This window comes from Lampetra planeri, chromosome 3, assembly GCF_965212315.1.
Source record: "Lampetra planeri chromosome 3, kcLamPlan1.2.h2, whole genome shotgun sequence".
NCBI classification, from domain to species: Eukaryota; Metazoa; Chordata; class Hyperoartia; order Petromyzontiformes; family Petromyzontidae; genus Lampetra; species Lampetra planeri.
The window spans coordinates 13,768,136-13,779,502 of NC_136109.1; positions in this window are offsets into that span (position 1 = coordinate 13,768,136).

Here is an 11,367-nt window from a genome sequence, read left to right on the forward strand (position 1 = left end):
AATTACGTTTATTATCCACTGTGGAACATCTGTGCATCTAACTTGATTAGCTTTGCCTTTCTTGTAAAAGCAACAATACTACACAATCACGGAAAGTTGTTATCTGGTGAAACAAAGAACTATTAATTGATGTAAATTCATCAACTTCACTCCTTACATCCTATTATTTTCAGATGCATCCATCTGTATAAGGAATCATTCATCACTGCTCTATGCCTCTGTACATTTTTATTGAAAAATAAACATTTCAGTGCAGCATTTCAATCAAATCATAAATGTATAAACATTTACCACATCAAAAAGACAGTTAATTTCTTGAAATAACTTGGACTGAACCGAAGCACTAAACATGTTTTATATCTTAACACGTTCATAAACAACACTGCCTTGAAAGTTAAAATATATTATAGGCGACATTTCTGGCAATGACCCTTCTCAATAGCACACCAAGAAGAGAGGCCATTGCTTAACTCCCACTGTTTATGGATGAAGACTGAAAATTGAAATGAGAGCATCCCAACTCAGTCTCGGGCAGCAACATCTGTGGTTAATTACAAAGTCATTCTGTCTGCTTTGTAGTAGACATTAAAACGCATGTTCAACAATGTACTGTATGCTAGTGTCATAGCCCAAATTTATTTACTCGATAAAAAAAACATAACTAAAAGGAAACCCCGAATCTGAACGTGTGATCAAACAGTTAAAGGCACTGCCATTACTTTTAGTATTTATTTCCTATATTTTGCAGAGAGATGTTGAAGCCAAGTTGTGATGACAATGAATAATGCCAAACATGTTGACTTTCAGCGTGTGTTCTCTTTGACTCACAACTTATGCAATGACCAGGGCACTTACAGCAAATCTGTATGATGATAAACTCTGCCTGTGAATGTCTTCTGGTCAATGTGTTTATGAATGGGCCATGAGCACATGTTAGGGACGCAGTTATATTCTTATTCCATCGATTATATTGTGTATACATATTTGTTTAAAGGCCATTTAAGATATTACCATAAATTAAAATAACTTTAGGTCTTTAGACTATTGGAAAAATGCTTTTAATGAGGCTAAGGAAAATGGTTTACATATATTTCGTGCTTAATTGGCATCTCAAACACTTTGCGATTGAGAAAATAATTGAAGACACGACAGGCCGAGAAAACATGATGAAAGTAGCACTGCAAGACGCTTCTGCAGTGGGAAATGCCAGTCGGAGGTCAGAAAAGATCGTAAAAAAATGCTCTACACGTTTCGGACAGGTGGCAAAGACGGGCATATTTGTACTTCGTCAAGAGCTGAGACCCTCTGAATGCACATACAATATCAATATCAGAAGTAAAATTTTTGATTAAACGTAGCGCTTAGTGAGCTCCTATTAAGGTTGACGCTGTACACAGCTACACAATGGGACATGCAAGGAATCCCAACCAGATGTATTTACACATTGCTGGGAACCCATTTTAAGCTGAGCCAACCTAGGGATATCCCACACCAGGTTCAGATATTGTTTGCGACTGTTACTATGTTTATAGCCAGCATTCAACAACTTGGATTGTAGTACAGTGCGCTTACACATCCACCACGACTTAAGTAATCGTTTAAATAAAGCATATGCTGGATTGTTTTTTGAAAGGTTAAGAAACAATGTCTCCACGAGCTTCGAAAGTAATAACGTCGGGAACCCAACATGAGATCACTGAGTCTGTCTTGCAAGGATTTCCCGTAAAGCCTGTAGTTAATAAAACCGATACACAGTCCAAGTTATACTCAGCTCTTTGCCTGTCTTTTGGCAGGGATAAAAAAGTATCCACGATTTCTATCATCATTTACACGCACACGTGTTGAATCTAGTTAAGGCAAACCATGCACATTTTTTTATTATCAAATGCTTGTATCATAGAGATAGTTTGAATTCGTATTCACCACAGCACTCACGTATTTTTCACGACGCCGACTCAGCGCCACTGAGAATCTGGGTTCTAATCGTGGGCATGATGAAATCAAGATATTTCGTGCAGGGAATGTATGCTCCCAGCCTCGTCACTAATTTCTGCACAAAGAGATGTACACTTTGAATGAGGTTTTAACTTTTTTTTCGTAACTTTCACCACTGATAATAAAAAAATAGGTTAAAAGTTAAAGTTAGAATGTGTAAAGCACACAGTTTTCTGTAGATTCAGAGGCTCGAGAAACCATAGACGAGCAGAGGCAGCCAGAACAACAATCTCCCAAGCTCTGTGCCCATACGTTTTGATGTTTGGCCAGCTCCATTAATGCTTGATTATACTCGTGGGAGGAATCCGGAGTCCCCGGAGAAAACCCACGCAGGCAAGGGGCGGGGGGGGCTACACTCTGTCCCCATTAAGGTGGACACAGATGGAGATTAATCAATTTGCTGTACTGCTATCTCTTTCCTGGCGGGCCACGGTATGGTGACCTCGACGCCCCGAAACTGCTGGATTACAGACCAAGTGCATAGCCACTACCGCCCGTTTGATTGCCACGCGACAAACATTTCTCTGTAGCAGGGCCACGTGGGAAAATGTAACCCCCCCCCCCGCCGTGTCCGAAAAGAGTGATCAATTGGTGGTATATCAGGAGTAATTATGTGATACCTTCTTTTGTGGGGTCCTCCTGACTCAACTCACGTCAAACGGTGTGGTGACGTATGGTAAAAAAAAACCCTGCCACTACCAAGTGTGAGGAGGCCTTCATCCAACAATGGATTCATACAGTGATGTCAACAGTGGATTGCCATGCATGTAATTTAGGAATATAATTTGTTTTACATGTTCACCAGGTGCACATGATTTTTATTCCCGATGGGGACATTTCTCTTTGAGATATGTAAAAAAACCTAAATTATAAGGCCCACTATATAGCTCTTTTTCAGAAGCGACCTGGCCACAAATGATAGCTCAACGAAGTCGACATTTATAGTAACCAAATAGTCTTAAGCGCATGTTTCTAAATGTGGAGGGGGAAATCCGGAGGACCCAGAGAAAAATCCACGCCTCTATTTGAAAAACATGCAAACTCCAAATATTGAACCCACGACCTCCTGCATAGCAGGCAAGAAAGTTAACATCTCACCACCGTGGCACACACAAACTTTGCCACACTGTTTACAAGGCACGTGAATGTACTTTGTCCACAAAGAAAGCTATTATTTTGAAATACCTTTATGTAGAAGCATGCATGAATGGCATTCATTTGCCACCTGGGGTTTTACCTTGGTGCGTGTTCTTATTCATAATTGTAAACTATGGGGGTAGCATAATTAATATTTTACTGAAAACGCACGACACAGTACAAAGGCGCAGTTGAAACGGGGAGGTTTGCCAGTGGTAATTATTTCAGGAGGCCAGCCAGGGCAACCACCACTCATCGAAAAGCAATCCAGAAAACATGAAAGAGCTCTCACAAATGGACTTTTGGTTGTATTATTCCTGGACAAACACGTGTAATAATAGCAATAGCTATTGCACTGCAAATGAACCCCTTTTTATTGTGAGTATCTGCTAATAGGTAATTGTTCACCGGTAAATTGAAAACTGTTTATGTAAATGTTCTAAGTGTTTTCAAGGCAAAAGTATGATCGATAGGTGAGCCACGATTTTGCGTTTTTGCGCTACGGGGATGGGCCACTGCCACCTGTTTGCCGAACACAAAACTTTCCCAGGGCCATCCAAACCACAATCCATTCTCTCATTCCGTTTGCTGCTTAAAACGACCGATGTTGCAGTACATTAGTGATTATTTGCATGAGTGTTGTGGTGTCTGAAAAGGCTTGTGCACAATGTATGCGTAACATTGCTACTCGATTTGCCCACATCAAGTTTTTTTTTTATTTGACCAGAATTTCGGCAGTCTATGGCCGCCTTATTCTAGCTCCTTCAGAGGGCGTCTTGCGCCTCGCCCCCACTGATGTCCTCTCCCCCCCCCCCCCATGGATGCAGATACTACTATTGTATGTAGGGTGTGTAGGCATATATGCCTACAAAATACGTTTATTTTTGGAGGGGGGGGGGGGGAGTAAAAAAAACGTTTGGGGGGAAGGGTCGACAATTGTTGTAAACCTGTTGGATCAACTTTTTACCTACACATCTGGAGGGGCACTTTCTATAACTTTTTTCAACGGTTTTACTTCACTTGACTCCTATGTTTGTCGTGGTCAATATTGTAATCAAAATGTAGTCTACTTCCTGTTGTCCAATGAATTCCACATTTTGCACACGTACTCAGATCCGGTGACAATGCATGCCTCTATCAAAATCGGCATCAATTCATCAATTAATTGGCTCTTTAAAAGCAATTAACAATTTGTTTGGACGGCTTATTAATGAAATATTTATTTGGGTAGCTCAAAAACGCCACCGTCCCTAAACTCTGGGATCGCCTCGCCCAAGAAGCAGGCGCTACGTGTCTCTTGTGATCAAGATGTCGTCCACTTCCCGTTGTCCTATATTTTCTTTTTAGTGCACTTTAAAATAAAACCGTTGTTTAAAAAAAAACTTTTTAAAGGAGTTTATTATTCAGGACTTCTGAAAGGCTCTTCTAATTTCGTTGATGGAAAAACAAACGGAACGCCGGGTTTTTATAATAGGTTTTATTTTACGTGTACTTGTAAAGAGTTTGCCTTCTACAGCATCTTGAGACTTTCCTGTTAGACGCTTTATACGTTCTATTTAGATGAAGGCATTCATCGACCTACGAACGCCCGTACTTACGAACCAGCTTCCATGATGTATGGAAAAGTAACATTGACTTAAAACACGAACTTGGCACTTGCAAACTAAAACGCGTAACTATTTTGTTCAGAGCGATCCTCCATGAGATGTAAATGAGTCGGCCTAGGTGTGTGTGAAAGTGAGTGTTTGTGTGTGTGTGTGTGTGAAAGTGAGTGTTTGTGTGTGCACAGGTGTGTGTGTGTGAAAGTGAGTGTTTGTGTGCGCACAGGTGTGTGTGTGTGTAAATGAGTGTTTGTGTGTGTATGTGAAAATGAGTGTTTGTGTGTGCACAGGTGTGTGTGTGTGAAAGTGAGTGTGTGCACACAGGTGTGTGTGTGAAAGTGAGTGTTTGTGTGCACACAGATGTGTGTGTATGTGAAAGTGAGTGTGTGCACAAAGGTGTGTGTATGTGTATGAAAGTGAGTGTCTGTGCACAGGTGTGTGTGTGTGTGTGAAAGTGAGTGTTTGTGTGTGCACAGGTGTGTGTGTGTGTGTGTGAAAGTGAGTGTGCGATTGTGCGTGAGGAGAGGTAGTTGGGGAACAGTGGCGTAGCGGTTAGTGCGCTGCGCTATGAATCCGGCGACCCGGGTTCGATTCCCGCTCAGGGCCAACACCCAGTGACGATGTGAACCGGTCCTGGGCCTCCCCTAGGTCGACTCAGCTGGTGTGCATCTACCGGTCATCTCAGTCAGTCAACCCCATGGCACCTGCTGGGTCTGTCCCGAGACATCCTCTTGTCAGCAAGCCTTCGACACTTCACGTGGCACTCAAAGTGCACCTGACCTGGCACGTGGCGACGTCACCGTCACTTAGTGGCATGTCTGTGTGTGTGAACGTATTAGGTTCGTAAGCCGAGGACTGCCCGTATAGTTATGTTTTTATAAGGTACTGTAAATGGCTCCACAAAGATGCAACATACTTGCTGTACTGCTACCCGTGTAGGCATCTTATTACTCAGCAAGCAAAAGTCCCACAACGTCATTGCTTTGCCAAGACTTGTGTTCGACCAATCTGGTTTATATATATATCTAATTATATTAGATCTTGAAAAAAAAATTATGCCACGATTTAAAAATTTTGGTAACCAAATCCATTTTCACTTTATAAAACGTCATGAATTAAAACATACCAGAAAGATGACCGCAGGACATTATCCTCCAGTGGAATCGTTAATCCAAGCTGCTGCTTAAACCATAAAGGCACAGGCATGAGCGAGAGTTGGCACGTGAAGAGCAGCCGTTTACGATGAGTGGATTTCCGAGTTATCGTCGCAGCAGGTGTGGTTTGGCCACAAGTCATTTGAGAACAGGCCTGGCAGGACGGGAAAACTCTGGCGGGGAGGAAAAACCCACGAGAAACCTCTTCAACATCCACCGCTCTTCGCCAGACCTGTGGAGGACGTGAATGGAAACCGCAATGCTGCTCGACCCCCCCAGCACAGCTGCAGATAGCACCCTCAACATGCTGGCAGCCCGTCTTGAGAGCACGGTACGGTATTTTGTTTTCCTGTGTAGTGGGTTACTTAGAGACACACTAGTCGTAGGAGGCAACATACGTTTATTCTATACTTTAGACACTTGTTCACATAGGGGATAACTACAACCGGGTCAGGGTAGCCGGCACGCTGCCTGACCCACGACGTCGGAGACGAAGACGCAGCATGATGGGTTCCATTCCAACGACAGACAGCCCTGATCCAGCCTCAGGACTTCCTTTTTATGCCCCCCGGGCGTGGCCTAGCTCCGCCCTTGGCAACGCCCCCTTCTGGAACCTACCAGAAGGATCTGGATGATACCCCACGTGTCCCCTCGGTCACCTTTGGCCCACATCCCTTACCCCGTCCTATCACGTGCCCTGTTAGCCGGCCGGGCTGCTACGTCCTCATATGCCCCTTTCTGCCAGCAACCGTGCTACGTGCCGTAGTGACCCATTCTGTCACTACACCTGTAAAAGGTTACCATGCGGTGCGTTTGCACATCTGAGTAATGCCACAACAGTAATACTTTTGCACATTTTCAAGTAACAAAGCAAATGCGTATGTTATAATCACATTCAAGTACTTTAGAGTTATTCGACGGTCTAGGCAACATGATATACAGGCAATTAGGTGTCTTTGACAGCGAAACAGTAAAAATCCTAGCGTACCAGCCCCGGCTCCTTTGAGCTGGTGGCTATGGCAAGGCTGTGTACAGAACACGTGCAATTAAAATGTCATCTGGACATGCAAAGCTTGCTGGGATTTTTGTAATGTTCTGTTAAAGATGTATTGGTGTATGTATTGTCATAAATGGTAACTTTCACACTTGAGCATAATGCAAATTATCAATAATTCATCTGGATCCGCATGGATCTCTGTACAAAGCCACTTTTGTGCATTTATATTGTGTAGCTCAATTAATCTGCACACGATTTACAGAGCTCTCTTTAGCAGGGGCTAGTGAGGAAAGCGTACGATTAGGAGAAGCTTGGCCAGCAGTGGTAGGGATGGGGTCTATCAACCACATCGAACATTGCTCCAGCCCATGACCAGTCAGCGGGTGACATAATTCAGGGCATCTCTACAACACTCACGTGGACCCTTAACCTCAAGTCAATGGGTCCAGTCAGCGCGTGAGTGCACTGCCAGCAGGAGAGCGAGATGTATGGGGGCCACATGCAGAGGCACTTGCTAAAAGTCCAAAGGCTCGTGGCTGGTTTTAATTGTCTTCTGGGTTCTGAGTGCAATTCAGTCTCTGTGGTTTACTGTGAAATTGTACGAGGGCAGATTTGAGCAGGGCGTGAGCTATGAGTATGTATGTAGAACTTATGTCGCACCGTACTTAGCCAACTGTGCAAATCAGAGCTCTCGTAGTCATAAGAGCTCTGCACAAATTCTAAAATATGCCAGACGTGGTCATGCCTGCATCGTAACGTCTTAGTTAAAACTACGAAAGTCATCCACGTACCACTTCATGCGTCACGAGGCCCTGGTATCTGAGAGTGCATCAGTCAATACACAAGTAACCCGCTAATGCACCGCATGTTTTAAATATGTCAAACTTTATTCCATAAGCAATGCCAAACAAACAGCTTTAAAGCAAAGTTGTTTGGCACAGAATGCCTGGTTTATATCCAACTGATGCGTGTCTTTATGGCTGTGCTCAAACAATATATGGCTATTAAAATGATTTGCACTGCATACTTTTTATGTCCCCCCCCCCCGCACTTTGAGTTATTAGTGTAATACAATAGACTATAGACCAAATTAACACGTTCTGACAAACAAATTTGCTATTTTTAATGGCCTGATTGTTGCTAATTACTATGTTGGAACACTGAAAAGTAACGTTTTAATGAAATGATGTCATCCCCATAGATATAAAAATAAACTATGTACCCGTTCGCAGTCCATACGCGAGTATGGCAGTGAGCCCACTTTTTAAATCCTTTATATTAAGTTCACTTACTTGCTTGCTTAGGACCGTGCAAATCTTTCGGTCGTTTTTTAACCCACTTCCCGTGATCCAATCGAGCTGACATTTTGCACACAGACTCGTTGTGCGTGACAATTTATTTTCGTGAAATTTTTTTCCCAAAATTTTCCACTTTTTAGGAAAAAAAATAATTCATATTTAATTTAAAATACCAATGTGATAAAAATGAAACTCTTACTCAAGAAAAACAGAAATGAATAATAAAATAAAACCGATGCCACGCATATAAAGGATTTATAGTGAAAAACTTTGTTTTTACGGGTTAATTTTTTCCCCTTCCCTCAAACCATGAGCTCTGTGTGTTCGGGCTTCTGCCCGTGGAATTTCTGTGCCCCCTTCCCTTGTTACTGCGCATGCTATGTATGGGACTGTTGTCGAGATCCAGGGTTGGAATCCGGATAAGCACCTGTAAATAACTGTGTTATCACAGGTAGTGAATGGATAGTCTCAGCCTGGGCATTAGTGCACACAATAATTATTTTTAAAAATCCCTATAACATGAATTTACTTTTTCACTTCATTTGGCGAAGTGTCAGCTCTGAGTAAAACAACAATTAGAGTGATATTCAACGATCTTTGCAGGGCATTACAATGAGGGTTCGTATGCACACGTGTGTGATTTATGTGGGAATTGCTAATAGAGTTGATTAAGGCTCCTGCTGAGGACAGCAGCATTGACGAAAAAATGTGCCCTAAGTGTGGATTGTTCTGCTGAAGTGACCTCAGAAGTAGGTCTGCGATATAATTTGTCAGGGCTGTTCTCTGGAACAGGGTGAAGTTCTGCTAGTTCGACTTCTAAATGGAAATATATTTATCTTATGACATGTTGCCAATACCACAATTGGAATAAAATTGACGTAAAAATTGTTTAGTTTTCAATTTAACATTTGCAAATACTGTAATCACAACGGAAATGTACATGAAGTGTATCTATTTTTAAATGGAAGCAGACGTAAGGCCTGACTCATGTATAAGTATAAAGTTACGTCTCTGCACTTATATATATTAAAAAAACATTTCATTTGAGCACCTAGGGCTGTATTTGCATTAAGAGCGTGAGACAAAATCTAAAGGGAGCAAAGCTCGCTACCAGTAATACAAACAGGACCCTGCGGGGTGGGCTGGTAGGAATAATACTTAGTACCGGTACAGGGATATCGACCGGGTATAGAGGAGTTAAAGAAAAAATTACTGTATTCTAGTGTTACGTTAATTAAAAGTGTTTGTTTGGACAAGAAACGCTGTGAGATTTAAAGACCCCCCAACACCACCTTCTGCACTAGGCCTTGCGAAGCCTGCCGCACTAGGCCTCGCGAAGCCTGCCGCACTAGGCCTCGCGCCGTGCTTTTCGTGCACAAATAAGGCGATTAAATGTATCTAGTCTCTGTGTTAATAAATGTTTCTTGTCTCTGTGTTAAAAAACGTGCTGCGTTTCAGTAAAGTAATTTTTTTTAAATAAACGTGCTGCGTTTCATCTCTGTGTTAATAAGCCTGCCGCACTAGGCCTCGCGAAGCCTGCCGCACTAGGCCTCGCGCCGTGCTTTTCGTGCACAAATAAGGCGATTAAATGTATCTCGTCTCTGTATTAATAAATGTTTCTTGTCTCTGTGTTAAAAAAACGTGCTGCGTTTCAGTAAAGTAATTTTTTTTAAAAACGTGCTGCGTTTCAGTAAAGTAATTTTGAAGCGAAGTTTAAAGTTTTGCCGTGATGCGCCAGAAGCGACGGCCATCTTGTTTAATTCACAGATCGCAGGGGAAGCGGGCGGCCATCTTGTCGGACAGGGTCATGCCAAGTGTTTGCAGTAGGGGGCGATGTTGATACACGGACGGACGGACGCGGGCGGACGGACGGACAGACGGACACATTAATCTATTGGTGGTCTGGTCCACTTCGTTCCTACCAGTATAAATACAAGCTATCATCACCATCGGATGACAGAGTTCAAGTGCCAATTCGGGGTTGGCTCAGTCTAGCGTTCTGCCAGGGATATCACCAGCCATGATCGTACCCTACTTTTTGAAGGCTTTCCCAACCTGTCACTTTGTCTCACAATTCTATGCTGCAATAATTCACTTACCACCTGTACACGAGCTTCTATTATTGAACCAAAAAAATGCGTGTCATTTTTTGGGAGTTCCTACAGCGGTTGTCTCATGGAAAGGCAAATGCTCGAACCAAAGAGAAGAAAATGGCTTTTACATTTCTGGATCGGGGCCACCTCCAAAGATGATCACTACCACGACTCATTTGAATTGGATGTCACGATGACTTGGCGATAAGCATTAAGATAAGTTATAACGCTATACTCTTTGGTTCTTTCGTTAAAGTCACGCCCGAGGACGACCGCTTGTGTTGCGATCTAAACGTCGTGATATATTATTTTTATCGTTTTATTTTTTCTACCTACGTGACTTTACCAAAAGAACCAAAGAGTATGGATTCCTGCAGTCACGAAAGCTTCAAATAAAGTTATAACTAATTTGTAAATCCACTGCTGGATGAAACCCTCAACCTTGCCGTTGGTCATGGGGGTTGTTTGACCATACTTCACTATGATCGTCAGTATGGGTTGAAGGGAGATCCCAGGACCGGTTCAGATATCACTTGCCAATGAGCTTAGCTTTGCCAAATAAAGATTGGTGGGTTTGTAGTGTGCTGTGGTTTTAACCATATTGTTGCCGATCAAAAGAAAAAAAATTAGGAAATAATTTTTTTACCCGAATTAATCAAATTGCATGTGCTCAATAAAAGTGGGTGGCTTCCTTCGACACGTTTCATTTTCTTCATGCAAGCCACCCACTTTTATTGAGCACATCAAATTTGATTAATTCTGCGGTGAAAAGAATGCTCTTAAATAAAAGTGCGTGCATGAAAAAAAATTTTCGTTACCCAACTGCTTTGTGCACCTTGTTGTTTGCTCTGGCGCTAAGGAGGAGGTGTAAGCTACAGCGGCCGCACTGGCGCCATGACGAGCGGCCATATGAGCGCTCTTCTCATTGGTCAAAGGCTGGCCAGCAACGGCGGCTGCGATTGGACCAGACGTTTGCCGTTGTAGGTGGGCGAGACCATTCGTGACATCAAGAAGGGGGGTGGGATGGAATGTACGATTGTTAACGAGCTTCATCAGGCAGTCGACTGATGAAGCTAGTTGTAATAACTTTGC